The sequence below is a fragment of the Cygnus olor genome, chromosome 2 (genome assembly GCF_009769625.2).
Source record: "Cygnus olor isolate bCygOlo1 chromosome 2, bCygOlo1.pri.v2, whole genome shotgun sequence".
In the NCBI taxonomy this organism is placed as follows: domain Eukaryota; kingdom Metazoa; phylum Chordata; class Aves; order Anseriformes; family Anatidae; genus Cygnus; species Cygnus olor.
In genome coordinates, this window is record NC_049170.1 from 19,109,994 (window position 1) to 19,135,519 (window position 25,526).

Consider the following 25,526-nt stretch of genomic DNA (forward strand, 5'->3'; position numbering starts at 1 on the left):
ACATAGTAGTGACAGGGTCATAAAGCTTGAGCTGTTCAATGTCCCTCATCCCCAGATCCCCAGCCACTGCAACAGCTTCATTTCAGCTCCTAAAAAAACACTGGGCTGGACTGGAGCTGGAGGAAAACTGCAGCTCAGCACTGGGAATCCAGGAACGTAGGGCAAAGGCTGGGAGTGCTGCTCCAGCTCTACCCCGCCACCTAACCATTTCTCTATTAGGTTGCCCAAAATGGTCTAGTTTAGTTTGATATTACCAAACCAGTTTTAATCAGTTAATACAACAATCAACCTGCAGAGAATGCCAGTGATAGCTGGATGTGAATCAACTGACCCCAAAAAAACTACTGCTGGAAGGTGCTCACACTTAAAAGCACCATGAAAAACTACAATAAGGCAGATTTTATTTTTTTTTAATCTCTGAAAAAGTTGTATTTTAAAAAACATATTCAAGGTTGGAGTGACACTGACCAGATTTAAAGGGAGAGACACCACTTCAAAGTTTTTCTGTCTCCCAGCTTGAGTTAATAGCAACCCCCTAAATAGCAGGCCACTTGCAAGTCCTAAGCGTACTAAAAAGAATTGTTGCACTTTGGATCAAAGAAGGTGTCTGGCACAGACTGAGATCCTGGCCTCAGAACTGCAGTCATACCAGTACGGTGAATTTAAACCCTATCTATATGCAGACAATTTAATGAATGCAAAGCACGATGAACAGAAACAGCTTCAAACACCTGAGCGAACAGCAGTGGTTTGGCCTTAAAATCCCGGTGACAAGGTAACTCTGTAGTGAGGCCTGAAGGTGAGAAGAACAGCGGTTGCTGCCACTGCACTGCTTAGAGGCAAGTAGAAGTGCAGTCCCTCCTGGGACACAGAGAGATACCCTGGTCCTGAACACATTCCACTGGATAGGACACGATCAGAAGTTAAAATGACTGTTACTGAGAAGACAGAAAAAGAAGGGACAACAACTGGTTAACAGCATGACTTTGGAGGGTCATTTCCTAAGAATGAGATTATTTTTCAACATCAGCAGCATTTTTCCCCATTATGTCAGACACTGACAATGGTTGTCAATCACTGCATAATTGAGCTGATACTTACTAAAGCAAGTACAGTAGTAGACCGAAAATGCAAGTATTTGGCCTGAGAGAATTCAAAGAATCAAAACGCATTCTTGTCAGAGTCTAAATTAAATCTGAAGGGCAACAGTCCATTAGTAATCTGAAAGTTTCCTAAACCAAAGGTCTGAAGAACCATCCCAGCATCAGCCTGTGTTATCTACATAAATCAGGATAATTTCTTCTCAGCTCAGTCTGACATATTCAGGCCCCAGGCTACCAAGTGCAGCTGGACTGTTCTTAGCTCTATAAAAATAAGAGACAGTATTTCTTTGATTCAGATATGCATCTCTTTCCTGCCCATACATACAACTAAAGCAAGCCATCAGATACCAATTGGCACTTTAGCTGTCCTCCCCTCTGACATTTAGCCCAGACAGATAAATTCCTAAAGATTCCCCACAGACCCACGGGGGCTTCTCACTAGGGAGAGCAGAAGGATCCAGAAGTCAACAGCTCTGTCTAACAGATGGTAACTATCCATAAACCAACAACCACTGACATAAATATCTAGATTTATTCACAAAGACAAGAATCATAAGCAATGTTTGCTATGGCTCAGCAAGGCTCCCTAGCAAACGTGCTGATCTATGCATAAAACCACAAAGAATGGCCCAATTACAATTCAAGCACTGAATATGGACAAATACCTTTCTTACAGGGTCAAACAGGAGGTTCCAGGTACCCACTACACCTTTATTTTGCAAAAGGAAAATGATTCAACTAGTATATTGCACAAAGAGGAATTATTCCAAGAAAGGTAGCATTACCTCAGAAATTTTAGGAACACATGGCAGATGTGATGGTACTCAGGATGTGTGAAGGAAATCAACATTGTTCATGGCAGAGAAGACAATTATTTTCTGGAAAAATGTTGTTTTTAAGAGAAGGGAGCAAGAGGACATTCCAGTTGGACCTCCTCTACACTACCTTACCTACCCCGGTGCTTTTCTTTTGTATTAAAAAATGCCTTGAGGAGGGGGCAGCTCACCATCCTAGTGAACATCTCCAGCTCCTACCAATTCATCCAACCCAAAGCCACCTCTCCAGAGGAATACTGCTCAAGCACATTAGAAATAAATGTAAATGAATGTGAAACCATCTTCAGCCAGTAGATCTTTTCCCAATGTACTCTAAGCCAAGAGAGCACAGTAAAATGCACAGAAAGAGGCTGATGAAAGCAGTCCACATTACCGGGTCTGCCCCATCTCCCAGGAAGACCTGTGCAAACACAAGAGACATATCCATACCAAGGACGAGGTGTCACACTTACCCAGCTCCCTACAGGGGAGCGCCACGCTCCAGCGGGGTGGCCGGGGACCTCTGCCATGAAGCATGCCGGGGCATCGCAGCACTGCGGCTTCAGGAAACCTAAAACAGGAAAAAAAAAAAAGGGATTTGAGAGCCAAAGTGCTAAAGCCCCTTTCGAAACCAGCAGATGTGTCCTTCCAGGCAGCTGTGGCATTGCCTCAGCTTTAAATGCTGCACGCAACACATCATCAAGGTTGACTAACCAAAAAACTGTTTGTTAAAATGCAATTAAAGCTGGAAGTATAAGTAATTTAGAAACTATACACACCAGAAAATACTGTGAGAGTCTCAAAACCAAACATTTCTAACCCCAGAGTGATGTCCTGCAACAGCTGTTAGCAAACAGACGGTCAGACTTTTATAGCGTCAGCTGTCCCAGTGTTTGGCCACAAGGCTGAGTTAACATATGCCTGAAGAAACAGTGAACTTTTGGCATTTGCAATAGTATTTTTCAGCTTTGTTTTACCAATATCCATTTCCAAGCTTCATCCATTTGCAAGTTACTTCTAGCTGTTTCAAATAAGACATTATATCTAAAAGCAAAAGGCCAGAACAAATACTGCCTAATGACTGAAAATTTTGGTAACAGTATGAGTTGAACAATTCATTGTGTAATTAATGAAAGTTAGGTTCATGGTGATGGTACCTTGAAAAAATAAGCATTTTCAAGAGTGCACCAAACAATCCAAATCTACCAAAGTCTCAGTTATAATTATGCAATTTGCCCTTTAACTCATATCTAGCAGTGGTTAAGTGACATTTCCCATACGCCATATTTACGCCAAGTTTTGCAGGTTGATAATCACAGTGTATTTTCTCTCAAAACTTTAAAACACAAACATTTTTTAAGAACATTGCTTAACAGTGGGGATTCACCATTTCTGAGGTAGCCACATCAGAAAACCACTGGCTGCATTAGCGAGACTCCAACTATCCAAAGAGGAAGCAAAAGGCAGAACCCCAGAGCCTCCTTGCTTCCATTTCCCAGCAAGATGGAGCAGCAGTGGGAGGACGTATCTGCATTGCCCAACACCCATGCCAGGACACACAAGTGGCATTGCTCAGAACAAGCCCAGACAATCCATTAACCAAAACCACAGGCTCATATTTGGAATTCACAGTGCCGATGTCCTTGAAGGCACACAGGTCAGCGAGCCAGGAGGAGGAATAGCAGCCAGAGAGGGTTGCTGGTTTTATTTCTTCCAAATTGAGAATGGCAACATTGCTTATTTAAACCTGAATGCAGTCCACATAATCACAACTGACAAAATCAAAATCCTTTGTATAGGCCATACTTTAAGAAATTAGGTTAATTTTCCACTACAAGTTTCAGAGAGACTTACTGATTAAAAATAAATAAATAAATAAATCATATAAAATATTCTTTATCCAAAGATTACTACAGTTTGAAGAATGAACTGTGTTCTTCTCATGCGATACAGAAGAGACTGAATTGCTTGAACACAAAAGATAACTCAAATTCAACCACGGAGTTGTGCCCAGCAACTCTGTAATAATTGCATGAAGAACATAAACATGCTTTGTTGAGAACTCATAATATCTAATCAGCTATAATTGTAAATTTTATTCTCCATTTGTAAATTACCAAGGGAGCAAACTAAAGAACAGGGGATGTAAAATAATATCCTAGCTGGGATATTTTATTAACACGTAAACCTCTACCCACCCTTCTCCTAATGCCTGCAAGGCTATTCTGCTTCTGAACTTCTTTTAATTGTTAGCTTCTCTTTGAAGGTATTTCAACTATAATGTGAGCAAAGCTCTAATGAATTCTCAGTGCTGTACTATTTTCCCAAACAGTTTCTACATCATCTACAAATTTGGATGTTGAGATATAGATTTTCTGCCCATGCACATTTCTATTTCTGAGGAATGTCAATATTTTCACCAAGTGACATGCCTGGAAGTTTCTAAACTAACTAACTGAATACTTCCTATGGGTTTGTTATTTTCTTGCTTGAACCTGTTTTGGTGCTTAGCCCATCTTTCCCCTCTCCACCTGCCCAGCTCAAGCAGGAGGGTTTTTGTTTGTTTGTTTTTTAAGGTTATCTTAAATGTGCTTATTCGAGGCCAGCACTCAAGTGAACCAATACCCCACTTACACCAGCCCTATTGCAAGAGCCACACCGAGCTCACTGAATATACAAAGGCAAAGGAGGAGAAAAGTGAGGGATTTGCTCTATTCCACTGCACCCTGACTAATCAACTATGGATGGGGGGAAGGGACAATAGTGTTTGTTAATGAATTAAGCCATAATTAGCAGTCTTGTTGACCCAGGTATTCACCTTGTGTCCTAAAAAAAAAAAAAAAAAAAAAAAAAAAAAAAGAAAATATTATGACAAAATGGAAAAGAAGGAAGTGTCACTTTTCTGAAAATAGCAACTGACAATTTTATACAATAAGGAAATGCAATTTTATAGTAACAAGTGCAATATCAGCAATACAGTAAAGTTACCATATTAACACTGACAGAGATTATCTCTGTTCTCCATTAATCTGCATTCCTTACAGATGGTTATTTATGAAAATTAAGCATGAAGCTGAAAGGTTATCTATGGCCATATTAGCAAACATCTGCTTGTGATTCTGATTTCATGTTTGCATGCTATTCTTGGAAAAGCATGCATTTTCGAGAAGTACCAGATGTGACCAAGTGTTCTTAATCGTAAAATATTCATTTTAGCAAGATAAAAGTTCATTGAAAGAGCAAGGCCGGGAAAGAAATCATATTCTCTGAACACAACCACAGAGGCTGCTTTTTACCCCTGTTGCCACTGAGTACTCCAGGGGAAAAGCATTTCTGAAGAGGAAAAAAAGCAGTTTACTTAGTGTGCCACTACAGATGATTACTCTTCATTTTTAAATATGAAACATTGAAAGGAATAAACATGAACTCAGTTTCAACTTTAAAGCAGAGACATTGTGCATTACGTGAGGTGAACCATCTATTTGCCTTCCTGCTGCAGGATTTGCACGGGAGCCTGCAGCCTCATGTGTCAGGAGGTTGAGCAGCACGCAAACTTCAGCTAGGTGACTTTTGGGACCTTGACTTCCTCCCAGGTGACTTCACCAAGATCCTGTGCTTCCCACAACAAGGAAAAAAAGGTTAATTTTGGGCTGGGAAGGTGCTGCAGGCAGCAAACTCTCAAGGGAAGCTATATGAGGAAACTGACGTAGATTGAGCAATTGGTTTAATTCTTTTAGAGCCTCACTATGGTTAACCTAGTTCCTAAAAAAGTTCCTGTCCCTTCAAAATATTTGTTCTTTACATTTGACAGCTGTGCTCTTCAAGCAAGTAATACTCTTAATCCGAAAGAATTTTGTAGATAATGGTCATCATGATTTCACTTTGTATTGTAATACAAATATGTGTGTAATCACATAGTTCCATATACATGTATATATATACACATACACAGATGAGTACATATACACAGACATATATATCGGTTCTGTTTATAAACTATCACAGACTCCTTTCTTGGCTGAGACAGCACTTCTGAAATTAAAGGAAAAAAGTGTAATAATAAAATGTCAGAATGAGGGATTATGAGGATGGCCACCAATGCTTATTGCCCTGATTTGGAGACTTTCTTATCAAGCAGTATTTAAAATAAGTGGTTCTGAATAACAACAACAAAAAAAAAAAAAACAACCAAACAAAACACCATGGCTACAACCCAAGCACCACCCTCAGTGGTTCAGAATGCCTCTGCTGGGTTTGAAAGTTCTTCTGGTGAAGCCCTCATGCAAAACTCTGTGTCACACTTCACTTGCATTCCTCGTAAGTTTTCAGGGAACACAATACTACATAAAGTCTCAATTGCATTTACTGAAGTAGCCCAGCTTTCCCATACACTACATCGCAGTAGAATGTTGTGGTCCCAACCTTATCTGCAGTCTGCAGTTCTTCTAGCATTTTTTTTTAAATTAATTCATAGATTTAATTTAATCCCAGACTGGCTAAATGACAACTCTCCTAACATTTAAAGTGAAACTACAGATGACAATCGCAGATGTGTGTTATTAATTGACCCTGTGCATACATCCTTCTATGTGATGAACACTGACTATCACAAATCCCAAATATTAAAAAAAAAAAAAGTCATAATTTATCTCTTTACCTATGAAAAAGGAGTTTGATCTGGAAGGCTACTGTTTCTCAGAATATCAATTTAGATCCTTTTCATGTTCTGATGGTTTGGGACATTCACTGAATACATGATTTATATTTGAAGATTTCTCCATTAGAGAAAAATATTTCTTCTTCAAGTAAAATTCTCATATTATGTGGCTCCTTGTGCTGGAGCTTCAAGACTACAAAGACAATAAGCCTCACAGTAAGACTGTGTTAAATTCTGCATTCTGAATCTCCACTGTCATTTTCTAAATTAAACTATTCATATGGAAAATACACATTGCCACATTTTCAATTTATAATACACATATTTTTATTACTCTCACTGTGTATCTGATTCCCGTCTAAAATATTCACCTTCAAGTTCATATGGAATCCAGAAACTTTTACCCTCGAATATTTATCAAGCTATTTTTAATACTGCTTCTCCTGCCCAACTGACACTCCAGTCCTTTGGTAGGAAACAAGAGATCCTAACAATGACATAGGTTCTTAGATCATATAACTTCTTGATGTGGTCAACAACAATATGCATAGGGGACAGAAGTTTCATTTCAAATAGGCAAAGTGGGAAACTAAAGTGTGCCTGAGATGCCGGCATTTTGGTATATCAAGAAAACACAAAAGGATAATTGAAATATACTTATTTTAGAACTATTAGGACTTCCTCATTGAAAATATTAACAGATTTCTGAATTGTGTTTAAAAAAAAAAAAGCAGAAGTCAGCTTCCTCTCATCATGTTGCTTTTCTAACACAAGTCAGAAAAACAACAGTAAAATAAAGAAATGATCAAATTAAATTAAATTCTAAATGTTAAAGCTTCTTCATGCACCTCAGAAGACACGAGCCACCCTGCTTTTCTTTGGCTCAGCGATACTTTTACATGTTTTGCTTTTCACTCTCCTGTCCCATCAGTTCACACATAGTTTTAGGACACAGTTGAAGGCTCCCAGAAGGCTGCATGCCATCCTCCAGGCAGAGCCAGGGAAGGCAGAGGTTGGACCACAGCAGGCAGGAGGGAGGCAGAGTCCCAGCACACCCACCGAACCCCTACGCACCCCAGCCATCACCTCCTGCCCTTCTCTTCCCAGCAATGGGATGGGATTTGGGTTTGGGCCTGCTGCAGGCTTTTAATATTTGGGACCTAGAGAAGATTTATCCCCACCACCACAATGAGCAGGACAAAAAAAGGAAATAAAACACTTATTTTCCTCCACTTCCCTGAAGCACGAGAACTTGCACAAGGGGCAAATGATACCGAAGTCTGCCAGTGCACACACCAGAGGCAGGTCAGAGAAGGGGACTCCATGAGGGAGGAGTTACACCACATTAAGGTATGTAAAATTTAACTAATTGAACTAAATAGCACATTGTAAACTGGGAAGAGCCCACTTCCCCTCCCGTCCCCCAGCCAGACAGAGGTGGTGCCACAGAAGATGCAGAGTGTGCCTTAACCCACCCATGCAGGAAAGCAACCACTCGAGGGCTTTTCCTGGGACAAACAGCAGTAATGATGTGGGGAAATCTAGAAACACACAGCAGCAGTAGAGGAAAGGCAGAGAAACAGAAACACCAGAAGTCATCTATTTAATGCAAAAGCACAATCAGATCTGAAATCCTTCCAAGCCTCTTCAGCAATGATGCGTGCTTTTGGAAACAGAAGTAGCTCTGAGCATACTTTCTGCTTGAAATGAATTCCTCCAAATGGAAGAGTAAAGCAGAACAACTTAATTTTTGGATATGTGAAGGCATCCATATGCTGTTCCTTGCACACCTCTGCACACTTGACATCTCTTCAGGCATAAGCCGAGGGGCCCAATGCCGCAGGCAGATGCTCAAGTCACACTCACACACAAGTGGTACATTAGCTTCTGTGCACAAGAATGTCTGCATTTATCTGTGGTGCCTTGAAATCAGAAATCTGGTCAAAAAAAAGCACTGTTTTCAACAATTTGATAAGCTATGAAGCTTAATAAACTTGCATGGTTTAGTCTCTGCTATTCTTTAAAATTCTTCAGAATAAAGGAGTAACGTGACTGAACTCCTGTTGCAGAAGAAAGCAAAACAAAAAGTTAAACAAGCAGTAGAACTGGGGTTCCCTTTTCTGGGGTGGGGGGGAACAGTGTATGAAAACTTTCTTCCATTCAGGATCATCTGACTGGCATAATCTACTAGAGAAGAGAAAGGATAAATGAGACTAGTGTTTTAAATATTTACACCACTCTACTTCGTATCTTTGTAACTTAATAATCTTCAGCTTATTCAGTGCCCTTTACAGATATTTGTTCAGAATTTTTAAAATGTCAACCATAAAAATAAAGCTAGTAAGAAAAAGTAAAATTTTCTCATTCATTAGAAGTTGCCAGCGACTCCAGAAATCTGCTACATGCTGGCGTAAGAAAGAGGCTCTTGTTCTGGCCCGGCACACAATGCCTCGTGTAACCTTTCAAGCTGGTGGATGCATAAAACAGCATTGATCCCAGCGCCCCGAGAAACAAGGCGCTGCAAATAAGAGCTAAGCCACAGATGTTCTGCAAAGGACAAATCCTGTCTTCTGTGCGCAGGCTGAGCCAAGAACAGGCGGGTGAGGGGAGCTGCAGGGGAAGGGGGCTCCCACCCGGCTCCCCCCAAATCTCCCCTGGTCCCCCCCAAGCCACCTCGCCCCAGCGCCGAGCTCCCTCCGGTGGCTGCAGAGGAGCAGCAGCAGCAGCCTCAGCCACTCGCATCCCTCAGGCACAAATCCCCAGCAGCGGATGCTGAACTCCTCCCTGGGCCGCGCATCTCATGCCCCAGCTTCTTTTCCATCTGCCGCTTCTCTTCTAAATCTGCCCGCAAATGTGAGTGGGATTTGCTCCTTCGCAGGCAAAAAAAAAAAAAATAAATAAAATAAAATAAAACAATTTGTTGCTGCGCTGAATGCTAGTGAATGGCCTAATTTTTTGTGAATGATATAAAGCATTCGGAGGTCTGGTCTCTATTGTGCAAGCCAGAGACCAGCTCTGTGCCAGAGACTGTAAAGAGGATCCCATAAAAGAACTGGTTACAAGCATTATGAAATTACAGAAGTACAGTAAGTAACAGGAACTTAATGTCTAACCATGGAGACACTTGGTTGCAAATCTGCTTTTTAAACATTTAGCATAAACAAGACAGCACCTTGGAATTGGTAAAAATAATAAAGAAGTTAACTCTCAGGAAATCTGCACCTACAAGTAACCAAGAATGGCACAGCAACCATGTCAGGTAGACACAAAAGAAACTTCCTGTGTGTAGGGAAGAGACTTTTTAAACTAAAACAAAGTTAAAATAGAATTATCATGTTCTTCGCTGCATCACTTAGAAGCTTTTAGATGTCATAGTGCAATTTCAACAATATCAACTAAAACATGAGAAACTATTAAGCTGCCATGGGTTGCTAGACCACTCAAACAATGCAACCACAGACAAGCAATTCCGGTGCGTGCTGGTGTTCTGGTAACAATAAACAAACATCTAAAGGAAGAATCTCACACCTTGACTCATCTGTTTCCAAGTTTTTGCCCTAACATTTCCCTTCACTGAGCTCCATCCCTTAGACCTGAACGAGGAGCTCAGACACGAGGCAGTGTGCAACCCCTGGCTTTTCAACAGCTGTGTCATTTACCTGCTCGAGGATAGTTAATGATGCTTATTAGCATGCTGACAGCTAATGTATTCATTTTTAATACCATTAGCACAAATGGCAGCAGTGAGAAACTTCATAGTAACACAGGTAAAGCCAGAGAAACCATGCATCTAGAGACCAAACTTGAGTTGAGTGACACATACTCCTCAGCCCGATGCTATCAAACTAAGAAATGGCTCTGCTTTTCTGCCCCCCTGAATTTTGAAGTTTCTTCTTCCAGCTCCAGAGTTTATTGAAACAGACACATAAACAGCCCTCTGCAGCTTAGCAGTTAGGATATGAGGGTGCAGAAGACATGGGTTTAAATCCACCTAAGCTGAGGATCTGCTCTTTCCCACTTTCAAGCCAAGTGAACTCAACAATCATAGAATCATTAAGGTTGGAAAAGACCTCTGAGATCATCTGGCCCAACCATCACCCTACCACCAATATCACCCACAAGACCATGTCCAACCTTTCCTTGAACATCTCCAGGGATGGTGACTCCACCACTTCCCTGGGCAACCCATTCCAATGCCTGAGTGCTCTTTCTGAGAAGAAATGGCAGGCATCTTCACCACAAATTGTGCTGTACAAACCCGCAGTGCCAACTAGGAGCTGAAGAGTAGTAATTCCTTAAGTCACCACTCCCATGACACCTACTATAGATGAACTGCTAGTTTGAGGGCAGCCACATACAAGTTAACTTAAAACTACTGAAAGTGCTTCCATGTAACCTGTTCGTCTTTCACCTAAAATGACCTGTACTGCTTGTATTCAGGTCCCATGTTTTGAAGGAGCAGAAGTAATTCAGCAACTAAATGTTGGCTTTTCCAGCTGCACAACACACAGCAACAAAGCTTCAGGACTAAGTCCTGGTCTCAGTCTCCCATAACACTTCGCAAATGCTAGACTTTGGACTTCTTGCACACCCATTGCTTGGCACTGCCCCACGTGTCTCAGCACCCTGGTGACAGGATATCAAACACAACCCCACGCTTCACCTCCTGTGCCAGGAAGCGGCATTTTAGCTTGTCTCTGAGGCCCTGAATTTCCCTTACGTACAAAGGGGACATCCCAAGCACTTCAGTGAAATAGCCAAGTTAGGGATGTGGCTCTCTTCTCCTGAAATCAAATTGCAAACCGTCCTGTTAGGTGACAAACAGCAAAGGCAAGATCAAACACAAAAGCACAAAACAATCACACAGGTTGGAGAAACCCAGCAAGCTTTTTCCACTGTAAGCAGAGTGAAACAGCAGCACAGGTTGCCCTGGGGGGCTGTGCAGGCTCCATCCTTGAAGGTTTTCAGAAACCAACCAAATCAAGCCCTGAGCAACCTGGTCTGACCTCACTGCCCCTGCCGTGAGCAGGAGGTTGTGATGGGGACTCCTGAGGTCCCTTCCAGTCTGGTTTACCTCCTGAGCCCTTATGATACAAAATATCAAGGTCCGACTGCATGGCATGTTATGTTAGCCTCTGAAAAAGTCTGTTATGGAATTAAGTACAGATTAGTAAAAACTGATTCCACAGATAAGACTTTGTATTTTAATTTTGTTTACCCACTCCCCCTTTTTTTTAAGTTCCAATTTGGCCCCAAATATTCTTTATTACTGGGAGGAGGTAATGCAAACAATTATGACAAAAGCATCAGCTGGATACTGTTGTTTTCCAGTATGATTTCTGAAGCAAAATGCTTCAAACTAATTTTTATATAAAATACACTTTGTCTTCATCCAGATTTTGCCTAGCACCAAATAAAATAATGAACTGTTCCTACTGGAAATCAACCAGATAATAGACCACAACTCTTTTCTTATTAAGAACAGAAAAAGATTTTTGTTTGCAAAGAATCACAAAAATACAGGCTAGATTTTATGATTTTGTGATAAACATTAACTTTGCTAAATAAAAAAAGACTGCATTCATTTCAAGCCCCATATTAGGGAAACAATGATGCCTTTTTATGGCTATCTATTACATACTAGCTGAATTTCAATAATCAATTGTAATTCAGCACCATATCATCTATTTATATCCGCTGTTCTCAGCCAACTGCAGATTACTCTTGAAAAGTTTGGCCAGGATTTCAGCAGAGTTGGCAAATGCAAGCTGGCAAGCTCTTAGCCAATTAAAGTATTTATAATGACTATATCACCACGTATGAGACTGTTAGAAATGTGACTGGACAAAGTACAAAAATCCTGTATTCATGCTTATAATATGTGACTCCACACTTCTCTCCAATTTTGCTTTGCTGATACTGCAGTAGCCTACTAAAACTACATCACCAGTCTTTAAATTGAAGATGTGTAAGAAGTATTAGCTCTATGTTCCAATTAATGTTAGAACAGGATTATCCATACTGAAGCATTGTTTATTAGAATAAAAGTTACGGCAGAAAGCATTTGCTCACCAGATGCGTAGTAAATATTCAGCCAGAGTCTTAATTGCATACCCTATGACTACGTAACGAACATATATAATCCATCCTTACGGATTTCAAAGTGAAGATGGGTAATTCCAAAAACTTTCTCCAGCAAACATTTCCAAGCAACCTCCATATATAGCCATAGCAATAAAGGATAGAAAATATTTCCTAATTGCAGAATTCAGACTCTTGCCAGACAGAATGCAGTTTCCAAGGAAGGACTCATCTTTACTAAAGCATTACTCAATCTTAACTGTCTTGACAGTGCATGGTCTGTTTTATCTGGCCCCAAGAGAATCCCGTAGTTTTTCTTTCCCATTGCCATCCCAATATCCAACATCAACGTAAAGCTGACTCCAACAAGTTCATAGAAGGTTCTACTTCTGCAGAATAACTGCTTCTATTATTTTATCTGCTAGTGCAAGAAAAGTTCTTAAATCAGTGAATAATATGTCAACGATGAGAAAAAGATGACACTGCTACATTTCATTTTGAATAACCTTCCTATGTAAAAAAATCTATACATTTCAATTCTAAAACAATTAGTAAATGTCTAATTATAAGCAATCCTGCATGTTACATTGTACGTTACACTTGAGTTACTCAGCAGGACTTCTCATGTAAGCAATACAGTTTCAATGAATTTCAAGGTAAGTACAGAATTAAATGGCAGCGTTAGTCATGCAGTAACTAATTTCACAACCTGAAGTGTTTTCTGAAATTCTATGAACACATCACAGATTGCAAATAAGTAAATACTTGTTCATTCCCCAGCAGGTCTCCTCTGAGACTTGGGATTCCACCTAGAGAGAGTTCTGTGTGAGCTGCACATCCAGACATGAGAAGAGAGAGGGAGCACACAAAAGCATGATCTGGGACTACCCTAACATTACACCTGCAGAGAAAAGGAGAAGGAGGGATACACGTATGTTGAGATGTATGTTGTCCAGAACCCCTAAATCAGACAAAACTAAGTTACATTCTTCCAGAGTTAAGGCGTCCTATAGCCAGTAGGGCAAATGCACACTAAGAGAGCAGTGCTTCATTTGCTTGTGGCATCACATCCCAAAATGCAACAACAACAAAAGAGATTGCATGTACAAGCTCCTGGAACCCACACCTGCTTGCTGCAGCTCTTTCTTGCTACTCTTTTACAGAGAGGAGAGCCTTGACATCTCACACTTCTCACCATGCAACCTGGCACTGCAGGGGCTTCCTGCCCTGTCCTTGTAAAGAGAAATGAGCATGAGAACAATAAGCATTGTACCCCTCTTTGGGGGGACAGATCACAAGAAAACTGAATGAAAGATGAGAGGTAAGGAACAGGTAGGCAAGCCATAGAGTAAAAATGGTGACTTGTGAGAGTTTGGGCAACACAGAGATGCATATAGCATCATTACAACATGCAAAACACCAGAAGTTTGGAGGTACTCAAAAGCCACCTGGACATGGTCCTGGGCAACCTGCTCAAGCAGATGCAAATCTGAACAGATGATCTCCAGAGGCCCCTTACAACCTCAAACCCTTTCTCAGCCAAAATCACTGCTTCTAGAGGGAAACCATTTAAAGTCTCTCCATGCTCCTAGAAGAAGCATAGAAGAGTAACAGGCTCCCCTGCATTTCCTCCTCTCTCCTCTGCATAGATGAAAACGGGTTTAAGTCTATGCTATTAAAAGCAAACTAATAAAAAATTGCACTTTAAAAATGGGGCAGTTTGGGGCCTAGAGTAAAAAGATTAAGAGTACTACGGGAGGAAGGAAGAGATACAAGGAAAGAAACTATAAGGTTACAAATACAAAAGCTACAGTGTATGAAGGAAAAAAAAAAAAAAAAACACTCAGGGCCCACAATATTTTACAGACCTACCATTAAATTGCACAAAGTGTATCAAACAATTCCTAGATACTCCAATAGGTCTGTGAAGCATTTCCCAAGAAGTTTTCAAAAGAGATTTAAAGGAGGGTTTCTTCCCTTCCCCTTACATGGGAAAGCTTCAGTAAAAGGCATAACAGATCATTTTAATATCCCCTTCAAAACACAAGCCTTTATCATCATGCAAACCTTTACACTGCTCTGTCCCATTCCACTCTGTCCACAGCGTGGAATCTGTTTCTCCTCCTGACATTGCACACAATCCTGGCACAAATAACATTACTACCCCCAAGATCAGGCAGTATACCTCAGTCTTAGCAATGAAAATCTCAGTATTTTCCTTGAATCTTTATATACATTTGGAGTAAATTCATTTCATGCTGGCTTGGAAAACTACCATTCCAATATTTAATGAATTCTGAAGCAAAGCATCCAAGAATGTAGCCAATTCCAGCTTATGTTAGGTGAAAAATGGAAGAAACACTACTATTCATCTGTCAAGAAAACATAATAGGAGCAGTTTCACATATATAAACTCTGTATACAAAGTTCCATACATCTTCAGTGAATCCATATCTACAAACCAAATGCCATGTAGACTTACGGATAAACAATGTCAAGCATCTGTGCGAGTCTCCACTGGAAGAGTAGTGAACACTTCTTTTTCAGTCCGAAGGATTTGGATCTCTAGTATGACACATGAATGCTCCTATGCACCACAGTATAATACATTCAAGCAAAAGCAATTTATTTTTTGCAGACTGAAAGACTCAATGATGCCTGCTGGAAAATGATGTTTTGAAAGAGGCCCAAAGACCCACATATTTGTAATGGACTGGAAAGACCTTCACCACCAGGTCAGCAATTTATGTTCCAGCCAGGCTATTTACAAGGGAAAGCAGTTACCACCAATGGCTCTTTGAAAGCTTGAGCCGACAAGCTCAGTATCATTGCCAGAGATCAAATATGCAGAGATACCATGACAAACCAGCCACATGGACTACTTTAGCAGAAGAGCCCAGGACTGAGGTAGTGCACAAAATGAATTAGTCAGTTACCAGAACTGGACTAAGATAACTAAGCTGGGTTTGCAACACAGTTCTTGTCTACAGGCTTGAGCTTCTACCCACCACAATAATGTCAAATGACCAGCATAAGAAAAGGTAAGAAAAAATAATCTCTCATCCTGCATCAGATTGTTAACTCAGCACAATTTGATAGAAGTGATGAGTCAAACTGAACAAGAAAGTCCCAGTTTTTTCCTCTCTCCCTGCCTGCCAGCATTACTTCCATCCTACTTTTCCATTTACTTCAGTTGCCTCCCCCTTCAGCTTGTTTCATGTCCTCTGATTCTTGCTTCGCCGTGCTGTCCATTCTCAGTGCCATGTTTGCCACCCATAGTCTATTTTCTCCTCCTTGCTTTCTTCACTGCTTGTAGCAACTTTTAATAGTCCTCCGCAAACTCTGGTTAATCCAGATAGCAATTATAAAAATAAGCAAGTCTTATCTTTAAGACTTTTGTATCTATAAAACAGCCTGTAAGTACTTAGGCTTTCAGTACATTGCTAAATTTTTCCATACATGTGTAAAAGTCAAGACTCATAGGGATGCAATAGAATATCCAAAAAGAAAAAAAAAAAAAAAAAAAAAAAGTGAAGATTCAGCCATGGCTGAGAGCTAGAACAGGAACTAGAACTAAACATCCTCATTTTCAACTGAGTGAAAGATGAACTTCAAAATCATTAACAGTCTCCCTTTGCTTACAGCTGGAGGTCATGGCAAATGTCAAACACAAGAGAGCTGTTCAATTAAGGGCAACCTTACAAAATCCAAACTATTACCATCAGCAGCCTAGACGTCATCCTTGCCCCAGCAAAACCACCGCCCGGACAGAAGCTATTACACAAGTGTCCACACTTGAGAACTGCCAAGCTGTAACCTTCAATAAAGAGAGATGAATGTACTCTCTCAAGAAACAATTCTGCTGTTCCAAAGTAGTGGCTTCCTTAGGAATTGGGGGGGGTAAGGAGGGAACAGAATAAGGCAACTAAAGTTTTCCCACCTTTTCCAATAGTCTAAACCAAAAGCTACACATACAGCTTAACAGCACAGCAATTTATCACAAAGCAATAAACAGGAGATTGCTATTTCAAATAGAGAAATAGGTAGACAACAGTTAGCTATTCAGAACATCTATTTGTTTTCGGGAAAGGAAAAAAGATGACTGAATACAAAAGCAATGCTTTCTGGGATGGGGGGAAGAGTTTCTGTGGAAAAAAAAAAAAGTAACTAAATGCAGTAGTTTTCTTCAATGGCAGTTTTATTGTTGTACATTGAGTGCTTTAGAAAACACAGCCAGTCTAAACTAGAGTAAATTTTCAAAACAGTTTTAGAATAATTCATCTGCAGCACAGGAGCAGAAAACAAACAAACAAAACCCCCTTTGTGTATAGTTCCAGGCACAGTAGCATTAAGAGCACTCAGTGCTAGACGACCTCCTCCAATTTTGCAATGATCTGTGGATAAAAGCTGTCTAAAACCCACAAGCCTGAACTATGACATTATGTAAAGTCTTCGGGCCTATGTACGTCAGTCAGAGCTCCGGGTCCGTACAATAAGGGGTCAGAGCTGTTCTCTGGTTGCAGGAGTTGTGCTCTGTTAGCACTGCACCCTGCTCAATGTACGTAACACCAGGACCAACTACGTGCATAGGACTTCCTGCATGCATTACTTAGGGTGTTATCAAAGCCTACAGGAGGAATTTGAGATTAGGTTAAATTTCTCGATAAACATAGAGCTAAGGAAAAAAAAAAAAAAAAAAGAGTTGTTACATTTAGTCAGAGATCTTCTAGATTGGTCACTGTATACAATTTTAATTCTTAGAGACAGGTGATACAGACTCCTATACACTGCATCCTCACTGCACTTTGCTTCACACAGTTCACAAGGTCAGAAGAAAAATAAATAAATAAACATGGTTTTCATTTTCAGTTCAAACTTGCAGAAAGGCAGCTTATTAAGAGGTAAACTTAAGGAGTTTTAATGTTTGACATTATGCAATATTTTGCCCAAGAGTCTAAACACACTGTCACGATAAGAAGCAGCTATCGTCCACACAGCCCTCCTGAGCAACCCGAGAGCAGCTGGCGATTTCCCCGGGCGGTATGCAGTGCTCATCTGCAGGGCTCCAAACAATTCTTTTGAAACTATCACGTCACAGAAAGTCCAAGAAAAATGAAAGTGAATGACAACGACCGATTTTCAACAGCAGCGCACGAAACGAAGCACTAAACACGACGTCTAAATATGCTGAGAAACTTACGTCACCACAGCCACCAGCATCGCATGCAGCTGAACTTTGCCAAACACCAAGAAGCCAAATTCTTAAAGTTAACACTAGTTTTAACTTCAGAAGCAGCAGAAAGTTGGCCCTGGGCAGCGAGCAGACCCTACCTGAGGGCAGAGCCACACGCCAAACACCCCTGAGCATCCCCCCGCTGTACCTGCGGGCAGAGCGGCGGCTCCAGGCCTGGGGACGCTTCTTTGGGGACGCTGATTTCTGCCCCTAGGGCTCAAAGGGAAAGCTTCCCACCGACATCGCACTCTCTTACATCATTTTCTGTATCCCCCCTCCAAAGAGCGCAGCAATTCTATGATGGGAAGCTTCCGACATCAGTCCATACACGCGACACACCCCTCCTCCCGCAAACATTTTTTTGGGGGAAAAAAAAAAGTCATTTTTGCGGTACTCCGCGCTCACAAAGCACCAACTTCGCAAGTCGGACGTACCGGTAAGTTTCCTCCGCACGGGGCAGCCGGGCCAGCCGAAGGATGCTGCGCTACGGGACCTCCCCGCCCGGGCTGCCGGAGCCCCCCACGGCTCCCCAGGGACCACGGGGAGCCCCCTCCGCCCTCCCCAAGTTCACGGCCGGCCCCGGGCAGGTGGGAGGGTGGGAAGGGGGCAGCCGGCCCAAGGTCACCCCAAGGCGAGGGGGGCAAACTCGGGATACCCCTCGCTCCCGCGGCGAGCTGCGGAGAGGCGGAGGCTGCGCGGAGCGGCGCGGAGCTGTCGGCTGCAGGGCGGGCTGCGTGCTTCCTCCTCCTCCTCCTCCTCCTCCTCCTCCTTCTCCTTCTCCTCCTCCTCCTCTTCCTCCCCTTCCCCCCACCGACTTTCACTTCACCTGCAGGCAGCCCGGCTGCGGCGGGGCGGCTCCGCAGCTCTCCCCGGGACTGCAGTCACTGCGGCAGCGCCCTCCCCTCGCCGCCCCGCGGGGGGAGCCGCTCGTCCCGGCCGGGGGCTGCCCCCGGGCTGCGGGGAAGGGAGAAGGACCGAAAGACCTGAGGAGCGAGGGACGGAGCCCCCGGGTGCCCAGAGCCCCCAGGTTCCTCTCCCAGCCTGCCTCTGCTGGGTAGGGATTGCCCCCGCGCTGCCAATCACCTCCCCGGTGAGGGGCTATAAATATTTATTAAGCATCCTCATGGTTGCATCAGCGGAGCACTTTTTTATTTCGCAGCCCTACATGTGTGTAGCGGGGGGAAGGCGGCTGGCTCGGCACCCCTGCTGCGGGGGGGCGCCCTAAGGGACCCCCGACCCTGCCCCGGCCCCTGGGGCTGTGCTGCCCCCTGCCAAGGCGGGTGGTGGCTGTCAGGATGCAGCCCTCAGCGAGGAAACTGCTGCTTTCTTCTGTGGGACCGTCACTTGGAGAAATCGAGGCTTTTATGCTCGGATCGAGCTGTGGAAAATATCTCCTGCGAGAATCTGAACGCGCAGGGAGCCCTAAAATAATAAGGAGCTAATCTTGGGTGCAATTGGCTGTGTAGTCCCTCTAGAAAGTAAGGATAAGACATGACAGAAACTTTATACGACTGCATCTGTGTTTAAAAATAACTGTGAGTCTCAAAACAGACCCCCAAAAAAGTGTATGAATGGAATATAGTAAATTCATCTCACTTTTTTTCCACTTACATAAATGACTTGTGATGCCGGGTGGCACGCAAGGAGCTCCCCAAGCTCAGAGTACTTCCTTCTACAGCTGCCATCTTTTTAACTTTTGCTTATCTAAGAAATTTTAGAGGTAAGAGTGAGAAAGCTTGAGACTTAAAAAGCCTGATTACAAAGGCACGAGTTTGCCTGGGTTTATTTTGAAAGGGCAGTGGGTTTAGGTTACAGGTGATGTTTAAGGTGGAATCAGCTAGAAACACACTTTCTGTTTCTGCTTTTCTACACCTTGTGTTCCCAAGCAGCTGACACTTCTGTCTGGAAAGCGGACAGCCTGAACTTGACCTTTTATCCTGAAGCAGATTGCTTTGTCTGCATAGAGTGCTGGGAGGAAAAAAAAAAAAAAAGTGATGGAGTATAATAAAGTGATGGAGTACAATAATCCCACTTCAACATGACCTAGAGCTGCAACAGAACATCATTAATGTATGATCTTCCAAACTTCATACTTGCTAATCTAAATAAATAACAAATTGGCAGTTTGCCCATCTCTCTGAGATTTTAGAGCAGATGCTTTAGAGGGAGATCCTATTACAAAGCCTTTGGTTTTGCTAAGTGTGATACACTGCATCTCTGCCCACAGGAAGAGGGAGTGTTATTATTTGTATTATAGCCATGCACAGGGGCTGCAGCTGAACCAGGAGTTGGGTTTTCTGCTCACCAGACACATCGAGTGAGAATGCCTGTCTTGGAGATTTACAGATCTAAACAGATAAGTCATGCAAGAGACAGCAGGGGAAACAGAAGCCTGGAGAGGTGAAATAATCTGTCCAAGACCATGCAGAAGGCCTGTAGCAGTGCTGGATGCAGAGCCAGTGTCTCTGATTCAGCAGCCTGTATGACAGTTGCAGTGATGCCAAGCGTTGCCTCAAATGATGAACTGAGCACAGTCCTGAAAATCAAATGCACAAAATGTGCATTTTTAGTAAGAGTGTTTGTTGTCATGGTGCATTAATTTATTGAAGCTTTGTTCTGCTAAGCACTAGTAGCAAAAGTTGTTCGATACAATTTCATGCTGGTGTCCTGAAGCCAAACTTTAGTCAGGTTACTTCAGTGGAGTTTTACTCTTTCTTGCTAAAGCTGTCCATTCCTTGCTAAATTACAAAATTAATGAATTCTGATTGGGTTTCCAAGCATTAGTGCAAATTATTGCCCCTCCACTGAAGATACTTGTGAGAGGAATTGCTGGATGGTATTTGACTACATGTGCTAGAAATAAAAGTATGTACCTTTATGTACTGCATGCCTTTGTGTAAAATACAACAGCTACAGTAGTGGTAGCTTACTTTATGATCGTAAAGTTAACTGCATTTTTCCAGCTTTGAATTTTTCTCTTAAAGTAATGCTAAGGATTTTCTTGTTTTCATTACTTGTGATGCCTCTTGGGCTGTAAGTTTCTCAGCAGAGTGTGATTTTGTACAGTTAACAAGATGTTCTTACAGGTCTTTTCCAACCTGAATGATTCTATAATATTAACAATATTGTTAGCATAAACCAAAGGAAAAAAAATCTTTTTCTATTTAGAAACTTTTCAGATGGTTTCATTCAAAGACAGCTGAAATGATCTCAGTCCAGCTGAGACCAAATGTCTACCATTTCTTTTCCAGAAAGGGGTCAAGGAAGCTGTGAGGGACTGAAGAGAAGATGCTGCACTGCAGGCACCCATATATACACCCTCCATGTGCCACAGAGGGTGCGGTGCTCTCATGAAGAGATGCTGCTGTCAAGATCCTGCTATTTAGGAGATCCCACTATTTAGGATGCTGTTTAGGTATACAGAGAGGTGCTGCATGGTTTCTGCTCTCACTGGCATCAGCAGAGTCAAGGTCTCCTGCTCTCTCACAGGATGCTTCCCAAGCCTTGTCACACAGGGGGACAGAAGGTCCCAGTCCTACAGAGTGCAGGGCAAATGACCTCATTTTATAGGAAAATCCCAGTGATGTCCCTCAGGTTTAGTACAGGCCCTAGAGTCTCTCTCTGTGGGACTAACAAGCATGTTCAAAGCCTCGTAAACATGTACTTCCAACAACTTATTTACACCAGAGCTATACTGAAGAAAACCTTGTTTACGGTTAATTCAAACCCATGATTAATCAATTTAAGATGACCTTAAGAAAGTACATATAAAGTCCTTTGCAGAAGCAAAACTAAATTCTCATGGATTAGTACCTTACATTAAAACAGTGCATTGCCATCTGCAGACAAGGATTGTTCTTTCAGGTACTCCTAATCAAGTCAGCAGTAATCATTCCTACGGGCAGAATAAGGGCCTTAGAGATGCTAAAAGTACCACCTTCCCTGTTCAGTGGGATTTTTTCAAAAGGAATCCCTTTTCAACATTGTCTTCACGTAAGGTTAAGTATTTGATAATTTTGTTAGCTGTTATCTACAGCTTCTGTAACCGTAACAAATAGCAAGATACGGATATGCAGCTATTCACAAGTGGAAAGCAGAAAGCAAAGTGTTGAGTCAGCTTGAGCTGCTCCATTTTGAGATGAAGATCTACATTTTTTAAATATTTGGTATTGTGACAGGATTCTTGTGACGATGTGTTGTGCTTCGCTGAGTATGTCCCATTTATAAGAAAGTTCTCATTCTCAATTGCACCATGAAAATTGAAGAAAATTGTTGTTGATGTGATCTCCACAAAACTTCTGCATTCACTGATTTTATTGCTCTATTGTCTTTCTGAGACAAACATGAGGTCACTAAGGTACTGTTATGTCTAAGACTATTGTTTTCCAAAATTCAAGTAGAGATCGGGAGTATTAAAAAATAAGCAGGAAAACAAACTTCCCTGAAGTTTTATCACCTTACAAAAGGGATGAAAAGTCTGATGTAATATTTTCATATTTTCCTTCTTCTGTCTGCTCCCTACCTTTTGTTCTCCTAAAGAAGGAATGTCTGGCTTTTGTGAATGGGGACAAAGTACACGTTTGCTTGATCTCTGGGTCTGTGCAGTGATGTTCCTGCTGGGCAAGGAAATATTTTAAGATACCTGAATTGATTAAATACAGTATTGCAATTCTACAGAATTACTTAGGGGAGGAAGGCTTAGTTCCCAGAAAGCGGCATTCACAGCAACACAGAGCCACTGCAACAAACCCAAACCTCTGGGGAGGCTGCAGGCTTGCAGTTCAGGTTCAGAGCCAAATTCATTCCCCTTGCAACATGACCTGGCATCCACGTCAATGAGGAATTAATTTAGTCTTTTATATTTTCTGGGGCTATAGCATGCATTTGTTTTCATTTTTTTCTTGTGGGATGAGCTTTAGACTTTATTTATTTATATTTTCCTGGATTTAATTCAGATCTCTGAGCAGGGAGCTCTGCAGAAAAACTGTCCTTCAGAAGTTTCTGCATTTTGGAAGAAAGGAATACTGCAAGAAACTTCCTCATCTTGGCAACATTCTCACCCTCTTGCAGCACACAATCCTCCCTGAAAACAGGGAATACACAGCAGGGGGGAAAAATTGTTTTGTTTTGTTTTTAGAAAATATTAAAATATACATACCAAACATTTATGTATATTAAAACTTTTATAGGGCTTAGTAGTAGTATGTGACAGTACTCAGCCAATTTCAACAAGGTTTTAAAACAAGAGAAAGGTCTTGAAAAATCAATTTCCTACAATTTCTATGAAAATTGGCTGCTTGAGGACACCCAGGACAAGACAGGGAATGGGTAATCTACCTACATGAAGGAGGATTTTTCTTGAACAATGGAGTTGCTATAAATTCTCTGTGAACTGGTGGAAAGTGTGAGATCAAGTCTGCTGTGAGAGCCCAGATCTGGGTGTGTGAAGGAAGGGCCCCCCAGAGAGGCATGTGTAGCATCCAGCTGGTGGGCCAGGGGACTGTCTCCAGCTTTATCACCACTATCACCAATGCCTCTGGCTTGGGTGTTTGCAACAGAGTCCTGGCTCTCCCTTGCAAATCTAATCCCAAATTTACATTTTTCTCTGCTTTTTCTGGAAAAAAAAAAAAAAAGTCATAGAACCATAGAATGGCTTGAGTTGGAAGGGACCTCAAAGATCATTCAGTTCCAACCCCCCTGCCATGGGCAGGGATGCCACCCACTAGATCAAGTTGCTCAGGGCTTCATCCAACCTGGTCTTGAACACCTCGCTCCAGGGATGGAGCATTCAGAGCCTCTCTGGGCAAACTAAAGTCCTTAACGAAATATTTAATTTCAACCCCAAATATCTGTTCTGGATCCCTCAAATAACTGAAAGCTTCTTTTTGCCTTCCCCCATCCCAAGTATTGCCTTATTTTTGAGCCCAAAGATTTACTTCTCTGCCCACTTTGGCACTGAAGTGGAACAAGACATTTTCTGCCCTTCCTAGCAATTCATTTTACAGTTTAATTTAGTCGCATGTTTTTTATGCATTGGAGAAGAAGACTAGTTTTCTGATGCTACAAGAACATGATGACCTTGGAATCATCTGGTTTTGAACTGAAGAATATATTAGAAAATAAAAGCTCAAATGAAAAAAAAAAAAAAGGTTTTAGGTTTGAACTCTGTACTGGACTATATCCGCTGAAATTACATTAAAATGCTGAAAGTCATAACATTTCAATAAAATGGAAATGAACAGTGACACACCAGCATTAACAGGAAGGCAAACCAAATATCCTCGGTTCTGTTCCCAGCTAAGTCAGCCCTTCTGCTGCTGAGCAGTAGGAGTTTGTAACATGCAACTACAAGGAGAAGAGTAATAAGAGTAGGTTGGAGAACCACACAAACTCTTTTTGTAGGGCACTGAAAGTTCCTGGTTATCAGTCTTCAAGGGGAAAGTGGGAGGATGGGACAAACGCCGTGTCCTTGTCTTCACTATTGGCACGTAGGCTCATTAGATCCTGCTGAAGCACTGCCAGCCATGGTTTTGCAGCAGCAATGGACCAGGAACTATTCTGCAGTGCAGACAAGTTGCCAGAAGGAAAAAGAAAGTGTGTGTATACATACAATTGTTTTACATGTTTGTTGTTTATGTGCCTGTGACCAAGGAAGGAAGGACACCTAAACGCTCAGTAGAGAATGAGGTTATGAAGAGCAATGCAAAAAGTGAAGCTCATCCTCTCCTCACCTCTACATCAAGGATAAAAAAAGTTCCAGAATTACCTAACATGTGAATGTGTATTTGTGCTGTCAAATTTCCTCCTGGAAAAAAGATCCATATCTTTTAACTATGTGTTTTTGTTTTATTTTTATTTTTTTCTTAACCATGGGTAAATTCCAGTGGGAAAATAAAATAACTTTTAACTCTTATTTTTAATGGCTTGATTTTAGAGGTGCTAAGTAAAGCAGTAGATGGTTCTTAACACATTTTTGAAGCCTATTAGAGCCTGAGCTGTAATAGCAATCCCACAGAGAGGATCCCACCGAGTAGAACAGCTTCTGAATGGTGATAGAACAATTTCCTTGCAAAGAGGAACCAAGAAAACCAGAACCCCCCATTCTGGAAAACAGGTAACTGAGAGAATGTAACTAAAGTATTAAAATCTTGAGCAGTATGGGGCTAGCAAATAATTAAACGTTATTTATTCTCCTTCATATCTTAAGATCACAGTTGAAATTATCCAATTTCAAGTTTAAAATAAAGAAATTGAAGCACCCAGTGAGTAACGCCTGACTCAGCCTGAAATACAAACATTTTCAAAAATCAATTAGATGGATTTCTACAAGTAAAGTCCAAGAATATTGAACACAGTTCTGTGGATGCAATATTTGGCACAGAAGTCCCTAAACTGATGACTGGCAGAAATCGTGGGAATTTTTGCTTATACTTCCTTTCTCCGTAGTCATTTGCCAGTGGTAACTGTTAGAGGCAGAATGTGGAGTGAGGTGTGCCTTTGGTCTCATCCAGTATGGTTGCTCTTACTACGTGATTGAGCAGTTCCCAACATCATAAAAGCACCTTTGATAAAATGCTAAAACCACAGTTGTCTTTTTTGACTTAGGGAAACCTATGACAGACCCAACAGGCATTAAA

At 41.7% G+C, this 25,526-nt stretch overlaps 1 long non-coding RNA gene across 1 annotated transcript in view; it reads right to left on the minus strand.

Annotated features, from left to right (window-relative positions):
• LOC121064568 overlaps positions 1-18,747 on the minus strand; it is a 35,715-nt gene extending 16,968 nt beyond the window's left edge. The window contains exons 1-2 of the long non-coding RNA XR_005816553.1: positions 18,716-18,747; positions 2,392-2,489 (exon numbers count right to left, since the gene is read on the minus strand). This is a non-coding gene — a long non-coding RNA (uncharacterized LOC121064568). The remainder of the gene's footprint in view (positions 1-2,391; positions 2,490-18,715) is intronic.
• Between the last annotated feature and the right edge of the window lie 6,779 nt (positions 18,748-25,526).